Here is a 13,053-nt window from a genome sequence, read left to right on the forward strand (position 1 = left end):
TCCAAGTCGTAATCGAATCTGACCCATCTGTCCCATTAAACGGGTGCAAACAGACCTGGGTTTTTTTTACCCCGTTTTCGTTCCCATTGGTATTTTCCCTGTGGTAATTTGAAGCGGGTTATTTTGCTCCCCGTTACCATTGCCCTTCCGGAACCTCTTTTTTAAAAAAATCAGCTGTCAATCAAGCACTTAAGCGCTTGACGTCACAGCCAATCAGTCATTAGGTGCTTTTCTCCCGGGAAAGGAAGAATAGTCCATCTGGGAAGAGAGAAGGAGCCCCTATTCGCCCTAAACCCCTTTGCATCCAGGCTCTTCTGTGTCTATCCAGACTCCCTCCGGGAAAGGAAGAAGGAGACTCTATTCCCCTCAAATCTATTCTCTGGAAGAGAGAAGGAGCCTCTATTCGTCCTAAATCCCTTTGCATCTGAGGCTCTTCTGTGGAGTTTATCACACTGGCCAGGAACGGGCCCATTGCATGCTAAAAAGGGGGTGTTCTGGCGACAGAATGGGCCCCAGAACACATCTTACTGCACAGAGGAATGCCGCAGTTGCCGCTGGGCGTTCCAATCGGGTCCCCACTCTGTTCCAGGGGGCATGATTTGGGAGAACTGTTCCCAATGTTTCTGAGAAATCATGCCCCCCTGGAATGGAGTGGGGACGCGATTGGAACACCCGGCGGCAGCTGCAACGTTCCCATGTGGTAAGATGCGTTCTGGGGCCCATTCCATCCCCAGAATGCCCCCTTTTTAGCATGCAACAGGCCCAATGCGATAAATTCCTTAGTCTCCCCAGACCCTCTCTGGGAAAAAGAGAAGAGGAGCCTCTATTTGCCCCAAATCCCTTTGCATCCAGGCTCTTCTGTGTCTCCCCAGACTCCTTCTGGGAGAGAGAGAAGAGGAGCCTCTATTCCCCCCAAATCCCTTTGCCTTCCCCATTGCTCCCGGGGCTGTCTGGCATCTACTGCAAAGCCATCGTTGCTCAGGTGCTCAGGCAAGGCAAAAAAAGAAAATAATAATAAAATAGTTTAAAATGGTGTTCAATGGCTTTCCTCACACATTGGTCTATGAATGTGGAGCAGGGGGGTTGCAGGAGGCATAATGTGTTTACTTCATTTGGAGCTCAAGTAAGCACAATCGCCTTACCTTGCTTCCCAGTCTACCAGGGGAAAGGCTATGCGAACAGGGAAATGGTGGCGGGTAATGCAGAAAGAGAACAAGCGGGTGACACCCCCAGGCTAGCCCCTTGAGCACTGCTCCTCCCATCCCCAGTTCCCAAATCAGACACCCTTCCATTCCATTCATTGCCCCGAATCAGACTCGGGAGGCACAGGAAAACTCACAAAAAATGTACTGTTAAATTAAACCGCTTTATCAACAACTGATTCAGGTTTTTTCAGGATAATTTGATCACATGGGAGTCAGATTCAAATTCCAAAGGAAAAAAATCGGAGCAATGCAGATCGAATGCGCGCTCAAATGGAAACGATGCACCCATGATTCGCATCCTGATCCGAGTTATAAACATTGAGAATGGGCCAGAGTGAAGTTCTATTCATGTGGAAATGTACACCTGACCCTCATGCAAAATCTCAGCCTTTTTTTCTAAATCTTACACAAACTACATGTACTTGCTTAGCATCTGCAACAGTGCTGTCTTAGCTTGGCTAACTAATAGAGTTACTTTTCCAAAGACCTATGCTTTCCTAACAGAATAAAATCCTAGGGTACAGCAACGAGCCTGTAATATGTTTTTTCCCTTTTATTACTCTTTTATCATAGCAGTGCTTTCGGGTTTGATCCTATTGTGTTATAAAGCCTGATCACAAGTATGGCAATAAACGACACTGTCTTTTCAGGGGAGGAAGTAAACAGTGCTATAAAATGCAAGATCCACAGTATTGCTTTCACAACATTAATGGTTATTTTTGTTTCTGTGGGTTCTCTTCAAGAGAGAGAACTAGGTGACTAGTCCCAGATATAAAATTGACTCTAGAGCAGACAGGTGTGTTGTGTGTGTGTGTGTGTGTGTGTGTGTGTGTGTGTAGCCTGCCCCATCCCCCCAGTTTGGGATTCTCCAACATTGCCCTATGGACACACCTTCAAGGCTCCTCCTCCTCCTCCTCTCGCTCCCCCCCCGGCCTGCCTTGGTCCCAGAGCAATGACATGGTGGGAAACGGAGCACAAGGCCAGGGAGGAGCGGACAGATGAAGAGAAGGAGCCTTAGAGGTGTCTCTCTCTGCCAAGGAGGACTCTACCCTGGGTCCAAGGCAGGCCAGGGGAGGGCGCAGGGAGAGGAGGAGGAGGAGGAGACAGATACAAGGCAGAAATGGAACACGAGGCCAGGAACAGAGCCTTGTCCTCCTTGGCAGTGGGACACCTCTGGGCACCTTCAAAGCTCCTCCTCCTAAGCCATCATCACTTAGTCTGCATCCGCACTGGAGAGGTAACCCGGTTTGGCACTGCTTTAACTCTCTGGCTAAGGCTATGGAATTCGGGAGTTTGAGTTTTGTTGTGGGTTGGGAAAAAGAGCGCTGCAGCCAGGGGAGGGAGCGGAGAGGATGGGAGAGAAGGCCAGGAGAGAGCTCAGGGCCAGGGAAGGGGCCAAAGCAAGGCCGGAAACTAATGGGAATGAACAGCGGGTCAAAAACAGCAATTCCAAAAAAGGTCCCAATTCATAATGTGAATGAGAGCCTTTTGGAATCGATTTACAGAGTGGAGCAGAGCCGGATCGTGAAGTGGATTTTACAGTAAGTGGGAATGACCCCTATGAACATCGGTCTGTGCAACACTGATATTTGGTAGGTGCCATATGCCATCAGTGTGGGTATAGGAAAGAGGCAGATAGAGGAGTTGGCGCAGTCTCAGACCCCCAAGGATGTTGACCATATTTTGCCAATGTAGTTTGCTTTCTGTTAAACCTCATCTCCATGGAGCTCTTTCTAGAGAATGGGTTGGATCTAAATTTAGATCCATTGACATCAATGGATGTCAATGGGACTTACGTTTGTCTTGACAAAGCGGGATCCAAGCCAGTTATGTTTAATTAAAATGACAAGGTACTCATTAGCTACCATCACTTTGATTAGTTCAAAAGCGTAATCACATATAACGCTAATGTTGAAGTGCCTTTTGACTGCTTTTAGACGTAAATTTTCACTTCATGGTTAATTGTGTTGTTGTGTTTAATGGCTCAAACAGCATGTAAGCTCCATTGGTGGCTATCCACAGAAAGGCAGGCCACAGAAGGTCTAAATGCAATGAAAGAAAACGACATGGTTCTGTATCTTTGGGTGATGTTTACTCTGATGCAATCCTCAAGAAGGTCTCCAGAAAGGTAGTAAGATGGATCTCTTCCAGAAGACTGTTCCACATTTTGGAGCAGCTATAGTAAAAGTTTTTGGGAAGTTGAAACTAGTTAGTTGTTTTAGTTCTAGTAGATTCTTCCGTTGTTCCAGAGGCGGGCGGGCAGATTATATAGGGAGATGCGTTCCGTAAGTAACTCGGGTTATAAAGGTGATAACCAAACCTTGTTATGTGCCTGGAAGCAAATGGGAGACCCAGTGAAGATCTTTTAAAATTGGTGTTATGTGGTCAAACCTTGAAGAACCAGTGACCAACCTGGCTGCCGCGTTTTGTACTTGTATGACACTTGGTTGGGAGGAAGTGATTACATGTAAACTGTCTGTTGGTTGTTGTTTGAATACCAAGTCCTCAAGATGTGAGGATATGCTAGGTAGATGTATTTCTATTTAATTAGCCAATCCACTGTCTGTGGGGAAACCCTGACCCTGGGTGATGTTCAATTGCATGCCAGCTACTGGCAGGTTGGAATGCATAGGGAGGCAATTGAAATCCAAAACACCTGGACAACCTCAAGAGGAAGAAGAAACACTGAAAGGAACAAACTTTGGCTACCAGTACTGAAAAACACCAAAATCAAGACTCAGTTCATGCAAACCCTAACCAAGGGCCACACAGTGTGTGTGTGTGTGTGTGTGGTGTGTGTGTTGTGTGTGTGTGTAGTTCCCACACACTTCCATGCCACCAGAGTCTGTAGATGCCAGTCAAGATGTAGAATAAATCTTCAGAATGCAGAAAATTATGGATGCCGACCATGAAAGCCTTCGACTTCAAACTGACAAATGTTTACACATCATCCAGGAGTACACATTGGCAATGCAAAGGTTATACTTTCAGAAACCCATTATATAACAGTGAACAGAACATGGATGCTACACAAAGGCCAAAACGGTACCACCATGTATTTAAGTGGATTACTTACACCATCAGTGTCGTGCCTTCCCCCATTCCAACTGCCATTACCCTGGCCTCAGAGAAAGAAGAGGCAGGCACCGCTCCACCATGCCAAACCAAAACGCAGATGAGAAGCCCTCCTCCATTCCACCTTCCCCCGCCTGGCCTTGGGGGAACAGGCTCTGGCAGTATCTCTGGACTTGATTCCCTTCCCCATTGCCATTCCCTTGTTCTTTTATGTCATGTTTTTATTACATAAGCCTTAAGGCAGGGAATTGTCAAATTACCAATGGTAAACTATTCTGAGATTTCTGAAGAGTGATATATATATATATATATATATATATATATATAATTATATAGATATTGCCTTGCACCAAGACTATATATTATATATTATATATATCATATATAATATATATATATAATGCCTTGCACCTAAGACTCTGCCACTCTGCCACTCTGTTCCTGATCACAGATTTGTGAGGGCCCTACTGCGTTTAATGGATGGTTGGTCCAGGTGTGGCAGTAGCCCTGTACCAATTAATTGATGGAGAGCTATTAGGCAACCTGTTAATCACAGGTATTCAAACTCCTGAAAAGAGTTTATACAAATAAATAACAGGAGCACCAAAATCATGAATAAATACTAGTGCAGGGTAGATGGGTGAGATTACAAACTGTAGAGTTCTTCACGTGTCCACCAGGGTTGGTTTGTGTGTGAAAGTGGCTTTGTCAGCTCTCCTGTTGGCACAGATGAATGCTGCTGATATTTCTTTTTTGCTTGTTTGTAAAAAGAAAAGAGGGAGTGAAGAAAAGATTTCACCTCAATGCACACACGCTGCCACATTACAGCATCACCAAAAGTGCTGTGAAGTTTTCAAGGCCCCAGTGCAAAATTGGAGGTGTCATTGAGCACCAGTGAATTTTAAAAGGAGATAAGCAAAACAAAAACAAACAAAAAAAAAAAGAAATTAAACTAGAATACCAAAAAAAACCAAAAAAAACCAACAACCTTACATTCCATGTAACTCTTTCCCCACCACTACCTTTCAAAGTGCTAGGACTTTATATATTTATTACCTTTTACATTTACATTTCCAGCCCAAGCCACCAGATCCCATCTGAGATTGGAAGTTAAGCAGGTTCGGCCTGTTAGTTCTTAGATGGGAGACAACCAAGAAATACCAGATTCTGTAGGCTAAGTTCAGAGGAAGGAACTGGCAAAACCATTATGAGTATTCTTTTTCTAAGAAAACTTATGATATTCCTGAAATCGCCAAAGGCAACAGATGACTTGAAGGTGCACATCCACACATTGCACAAACCAGAGACAGGCACACACACACACACACACACACCACATTACATTATAAATTTAAGTCATTGAAATGTAATGCTGGAGGAGGAGTTCTATGTATGTAGACGGCTCATAAGTCAAACAAATGGGTCCTAGAGCAGTTCGAAATCTCATAGGAGTTAAAAGTACAGTTGGCTCTCTGTAGGCACAGATTCTTTATCCACAGATTCAAGCATCCACAGCTTGAAAATATTATATAATATATATAATATATAATATATATATATATATATATCAGTTTCCAAAAAGCAAGCCTTGATTTTGCCATTTTATATAAGGGACACCATTTACTATCCACTGTATTTAATGGGACTTGAACATTTGGGTATCCATGTGGGAATCTTGGAACCAAACCCCAGCATATATCAAGGGAGCACTGTATAAAATGAGGCTATCAACTTTGGACATATTATGAGCTGGCAGGATTCATTGGAAAGGAAAATAATGCTCTAAAAGAAGAAGACTGCATTGCAGATTAATTGACTCAATAAGGAAGCCACAACCCTGAGTCTGCAACCTGAGCAAACTCAATGACTGGTTTCTTGGAGGTCTTTTACACAGAGTCACCTATTTTAACACATAGGTTCAAGTCAACTGATGGCAAATCAAGAATAATGTTTAAATCACTGGGGTAGGAATCCAAGGGGGAAAAATGAAGGCCTTAAGGTATCAATCCTGTCTGGTTTTGGAAACAAAGCAGGATCAGGCCTGCTTAGCACTTTGATGGGACCACCAAACTGTAAGCTATACTTCAAATAAAGGAAAAGAAAAACCAACTCTGATGATTCCTTGCCTAAGAAGACCCTATGAAAATTCATGTGGTTGCCATAAGTCTACAGGCAACTTGAATTACACTACACACATATGGGATACCAGGCCTGAGGCAACCAAAAGAATTTATGAGGAGGAAAAAAACTGTTTTTTCCCCAATGGTGTTCCACTATTAAATATGACATTGTGGATGCTCATTTCAAGAAAGCTTGTTCATAGCAAATAGAAAAGCCAGGGAGAAGCATTTATATTTACCATGTAGAACAGCACTTAGTGGCTTTTCTTGGCCAATATATTTGGGTTTATAGCAGCTTATCTGTCAAGGCTTCTATTTAAAAAAAACAACCTGGAAGCTGTAGTTTGGCAATGAACATGAGTTGTACATATTTCTTGGAGAGCGCCTGCCTCGGTCACAGAATTGTTGTTCCCAGAATTCCCTGGGGAAAGGCAATGGCTGCTAAATCAACTATGCAGTGTGGATATACCCTAATGGGACTCCTCTGTCATAAATGATGTATAACCTTAACCCAAGTCAAAGGGAGAAGAAATAACTTTCACACAGGGAGCACTTTGTCAAATCACACTCCTTACTCCAGAAAACTAACCGAATACATATTTCCCAGATATTGCTATCACAGACTGGAGTCACATGTCTTGTTTTAAGCCTCATTTACAGAGGTTGTTTATTGTGTTAAATTTGGTCCTGTTTTTTAATATTGTGTTACATTTTGTGCTCCCTAATACAGATGTCCTTCTCTTCACGCCCCTTCTTTCTGATTTTTTTAGTGATGTGGGTGAAGGAACAGAAAAGCTATAGGGAAGACAAGGGAAAGTAAGGCAATAACACAAAGAACAAATGCTAAAATGTGGTACAAGGACTCAGAAAGCCTTGGGGTCCAGAAGAAGATTAAGGATCTTGACAGTAGATATTTTGTGAGAAAGTTCTCCTCTTTCCAGGATCTCCCTTAGGCTTGCATTGACGAAAGATAGAGTGCAGGCACCTTTGATATCAGCCCTATAAGATAGTGAATTCTTTCCACCATAGGCTTAGGGGGGGAAATGTATTAGATACTTAGAATTATTCGGAGCAAAGAAGCTACTAAGAATTTGACAACGTAAGTCTGGATCAGGACACTTGAGGAGAATAAGGTGGTTTTTTTCCACCCATACCTAATATTGTTCAAGCATGTTATATATACTATTACAGATTGATGAGAATTTTTGCCTGGGTCTTTTAATAAGAACTTTCCAAAATCGTCATAAGTAATGAGAAAATTGAAGCTGTGTTGTTGTTGTTGTTGTTGTTGCTTTTTGTGTTTTTAAAATCAAAATCAAAAATATCAGTGCCACCACCATCAAGTGTCACCATCAAGGCAGAGGCTTTGACCATTAACAGTCTGGGTTTGAATCCACACCTTTGTATTCAGCCAAGTTTGTGATCCCGAATTAATGGGGCCATTGTGGTGTAATAATAGAGAGCCAAAATGATTGGTACAGAATCCTCCGGCAGTGTCATATTTCAAATAAGCTAATTATCTTCCTGTAACCTCTGTCACTGTCCAGCTTCTCACCACCTATCATAGATTGGATATATAAAATGGCATGCACCATCCTGACTTTAGCATTCAATGTTCATCTTTCAACTTGAGAGATGCCTATTTCGTTCAGACCTGCCCTGCCACATCCTAGCATTTGTTGTGATTCTTGACTACGTTCTCCTTTGATTTTGAGTGAGCCAAAGCATAGAAAGCCTTTGACTACTTCAGAGTCTTCATCACCACTTTAAAGATATGAGTAAAAAATATTTTTAAGAAGGATACCAGCTGTGGCAGTATAGAGGGGACAAATAAACATGCATTAAATGTGGTTAGGAGTTAACACGATAAGTATCATGAAACTAGGGGAACGCAGCAAGCTTAAGCGAAGGTAAAGCACAGGCCATGATTAATGATGCTGAAAGTAGCTGAGGTATCCAGTGACTTTATCCACTTTTTTCCCAGTTTATGATCTCTTCCCCCCCCCCCCAGCCTATGCAAAGTTATCATGAGTTTGGGAGCAGTTGATCTGGCTTCTGGCATTTTCCACAACAATGAACAAAACCTGAATTAAAGAGGTTCCTTGGCAACCAGGAGGATCATATGGAGACTCACCCTCTAATATGGAGCTCTGGGCTCAGTCAAATTAATTTAAGGCACAGCATTGGTTATTAAAGCATGCTAATATTCATTGGTGAAACAGAGTTTCCAGCTGTCTTCATTACTTCTTTTCCACCTTTAAATCTGTCGTTGAGCAAAAATCTGTGAATGTTTGGGAGGGGAACAGGAAGCTTGTTAACTCTGAGATGGAAGCACCCCTGCTGCTGAAGTGGATTTACAGTAATCAGGAAGAGCAAGTTGGACGAAAAACCTGCTATACCAAAACATTGGGAGTGTAATACTCCTTCCATGCTGCTGCATTATTGCACATGAGAATAAAACTATTTTTCAAAGTTTTTTCCTTATACTGGGAAAGAATACAAAGCTTTGAACTCATTTTTTTATGGTTTTTGCATTTCAGGACTTTTTTTGTGAAAGCTCTACAAAGGAATTTTTATGCAGAAAACCATAATATTTATGCAAAGTAGAGGCTAGCAGCCTCTTCAATATTTATAATATAAACTGGGCTATAAACTTGTGACTTTGAGGATTCGTGGTTACAGTTATCAGTGACTGACTATGACGCCTAAATCAACACCGACAACCCATTTTTTCAACTTGTATGTAGAGAATATCATAAGAAGAGCAGGTTTAGACTCAGAATGAGTGATGATAGGAGAAAGAACATCAACAATCTAAGATGTGCAGACAACACCAATATGGAAAACATCACAGACTTGGGACAATTATAAGGAAGGTTTAAGGAATAAAGTGCAAACACAGGCTTGATGAACTACATGAATTCAACCTAGACAATTAACAAACTGAAACAGTTAAAGAGCTCCTATATCTTGGATCAAACATTGATCAATGTGGAAACTGCAATCAGGAAATTAGAAGAATAGGAATGGGAAAATCAGCCATGACAGAATTAGACAAGATCAAAGCTTAAAATAAGAACTGAATACTAAAGTTAAAATCACTCAAGCCATTTTTATTCCCCTCACTATGTACAGATGTGAGAACTAAAAAACACCTAAGGGTAGATGTTGGCCATATAGCAAATCCAATAACATCTGAACATTATACCTTTATTGGGCAACCAAAATGGCAGAACTACATGTGAGATGTGAGACCTAGACAGTGAAGAAAGTGGGTAAGAGGAAAATCAATTCATTGAGATATGGTGCTAGAGAGATCTTGTAGCACCTTTGAGACTAACTGAAAGAAAAAGTTGGCAGAATGAGCTTTGGTAGATTTTCAGTCTGCTTCCTCAGTTGCATTATGGACACTAAAATGACAAACAAATTGGGTCCTTGAACAGATCAAGCCTGAATACTTCCTGGAAACCAAGTGATTAAACCGAGGCTGGCTTGTACTTTGGTCACATCATGGAAGGCATGATTCATTTAAAAAAGAAGAAAGGCAGAAGACAGTAGAAAGAGAGGAAGACCACATGCCAGATGGGTAGAATCATAGGGAGGTCACAGGCCTGAAATTACAGGACCAGTGGGGACAGGGGTCTTGGAGATGTCTCATCCCAGGGTCATCATGAATGGGGAATGACATGGAGGACAGTTAACAACAACGTGATCCTAAAAACCTACCTTCTAAGCCAGACAGTGACCCAGCCAGAAGGTTTCAAAGCACGGCAGATGAGCTTTGTGTTAGGAATAGTGACTGCAATGCTGTCGCTCATGGAGCAAATTGAGGCAAGCAGCTGTAGCAGGACTCCAAGGGTTCTCTAGCTGCCCATCCCAACCTGTCCAATGATTAGGAGAGTGCACTAGTTATCATTACCCGGAGCCCCAATTTTTGTAATGCATCAGAAAGCCTTGGGTTGAGGTGCTGCTACTGTAGGAGGTAGTTTTTGTTGGGGGGGTTATCAGTGGAGTTTCATCAGCCAATGCAGAATCTAGGCCTCAGGTTTCTGCATGAATTACTTTTTGGCACAAAATACATTTTTTTTTATTTGCAAACTTACTCGCTATTGCTGCTAATGATTTTAAGGTGTAGGTCTTTACACTCATGGAAGGTGCAAAACAGAATCACACAGAGCTGACAATTTTTTCAACATTAGAAACACCTTTTTACCAAGGATAAAAAAAAATTGTGATAATTTTACAAGAGAGGAAGCAAATTTTCAGGATATAAAGGATTGTAATACGTTTATGGATTCCAAAGAGATGCTTTGCATCTTCACTTCTACCACAGTGGTTGGATTGTGCCATTTAAAGAGTAAGAGTGTGCATCACCATAATTGTAAATGTGACCAGAGAATAGAAATGGTGTATTGGTTCCCATGCATTTGCTGGTTCTGAAGGCAGCAGTGGGTTGCCTGTTCTAATTTATTCATTCTTAGATGGATTTATAGTTTACCTTTTCTTTAGTGGACTTCACTATAGTAATGGCTCTCCTGTTCCTCACTTCTTCATAAGACACAGTAAAGTAGGTCAAGCTGAGAGAACGTGACTAGTCCAAGATCAGCAAGTGAGTTTCATGGCTCAGGTCCCAATAGAGCACTCTGATTCTGTTTTTTAATCTTATTTCTTCAGTTGTTTTTGAGGTTCAGCTTCCAGAATTCATGACCTATTGTTCATACAGTTGGATTCCTAGGGGATTAAATCCAAAACACAATGAAGAACAAAAGAAAAGAACCTTTACTCAAAATACTACACTACTCTACACTTTAAAAGATACTTACTACATCATATTTCAAAATCAAGGAGCTCAGAAAAATGATGGGGGCTCCATACATCTCCTATCTTGGAAGTTGCTGTTTGTTGCTTTGTGGGTGCCTTCAAGTCATTTCCCACTTATGGTGACTCTATCACAGGGTTGTGTTTTTTTTCTGCAAAATGTTGTTCTGAAAATTGCTTCCTCTGAGACTGAGAGTGACTTGCCCAAGATCACCAAGTAAGTGTCCATGAATAAGTGGGTATTTGTACCCTGGTCCTCAAAGTATTAGTCCAACCACTCAAACCATAGACCACATTGGGTCTGTTATCTAAGAAGCAACCAGATCTAAATCTGCTTAAATTAATTTCAGACCATTGTTCTGAGGTACAACGTATGATATCCCCATGTAAGGACTAGTTGACTCCCAAGGTATTATGTTCATGCACATGGATCAGCGCTCAGCTCCTTGATAAGGGACAAGTGAAGCTGAGCATAGATAGCCAACACTTTGAGACCCGCGTGACTCCTGAATGGGAAAAGCAATGGGGGTGGGAGTAAAGTTAGGTCAGATCCCTTCCTGAAATACTGCCTGGACATTTCAACCTGAGCACTTGGAGATGTTAGCATATGTGGTCGCACACCATGTTGTATCTAACCTGTATGGGAAGAATCAGTCCCCACTAAGTCCAAACCAAGTACAGTAATGTAATTAGGTGTCATGCCCTATAGGACTTAGAGGTTAGAGAGTACATTCAATTGGCCTGTTTTCTGATCCATCCCAAGATTCCTTCAGCTTCTAAAATCAGAAACAACTTGCTGTTGGACATAGATTGGGAGTTAGCTAAACCTGTCCTTCACGCTAAATATTGAGATAAATCAAGGGCATGGAATACCTTTTACCCGTGGTGGTCCTTGAATGTTATCTTTTTTCTCTCTGCCTGCCATATAAATAAATGTTGCTAGTCATCACCGTAGGGGAAAAGTAAAGTATGATTCCTCCTGTTATTGACTGAAAAGAAGACCATATCCCGCCTTTACACAGGCCTTGTTTTGAGGGTTGTTCAAGGCGTCTTAATTATTCACTTATGTATTTATTTATTCAACTTATAACCACTGTTGTCCCAGCACAGATCTAAGGCCACTTACAAAACAAGTTAAAAAAAGTGCAGCCAAAAACCTAATAATTAATTATTTTATTAGCTGCCCTATTAAAAACACCAATTAAAAACACTTGTAAAACACTTGTAAAGAGTAGAAAGGTACAGTACACATCATTTAAAAAGCCCTTTCTACCAAAATCAGTTATATCCAAAAGACTGTCTAAATAAAAAGAAAATTTTATGTGTGGGTCAAAAGGGGGGCACAGAGGAGGCCAACCAATCTAGCCATGAAGGAAATCCACCTTGGCAGCAACCATCAAAACAATTCACTCCTATGTCCTCAGGAAACATCTCACAAAAAGAAAACAGGCTTTGTAGAGAGATATACCATCTTTCAGATGGTAGACCCAAACTGCACATGCCACAACTAACACTTGGAATATTTCCCAGAAACAGCCCAGTAGGCAGCAAAGGTTTTGCCATGCCAGGAATGAATACTGGGAACCAAGCTGTTATCCAAAAAGCTGGAGTCTGAGGAGGATGCCCTCAAATTATATGTTTTTAGGAGAATTGGTACTTAGCTCAATGAGAGATATAGCATGGCCGGGGTAACAGCAGCCTCAGGATGGCCAACACAACTATCGGGTCTGATCACACAGAACTCCAGAGGCAACTTCAGACAGGTTTTAATTTTATTAGGGAATAATCACCGTAAACAGTACACATACACGTCACACACACATGCAAGAGCTAAA

General features: G+C 41.7%; 1 protein-coding gene across 1 annotated transcript in view; it reads right to left on the minus strand.

Moving 5' to 3' along the window:
• Window positions 1–13,053, minus strand: part of LOC121925168 (basic proline-rich protein-like) — a 155,860-nt gene that overhangs the window by 108,834 nt on the left and 33,973 nt on the right. The window lies entirely within an intron of this gene.

This window comes from Sceloporus undulatus, chromosome 3 (assembly GCF_019175285.1).
Source record: "Sceloporus undulatus isolate JIND9_A2432 ecotype Alabama chromosome 3, SceUnd_v1.1, whole genome shotgun sequence".
In the NCBI taxonomy this organism is placed as follows: domain Eukaryota; kingdom Metazoa; phylum Chordata; class Lepidosauria; order Squamata; family Phrynosomatidae; genus Sceloporus; species Sceloporus undulatus.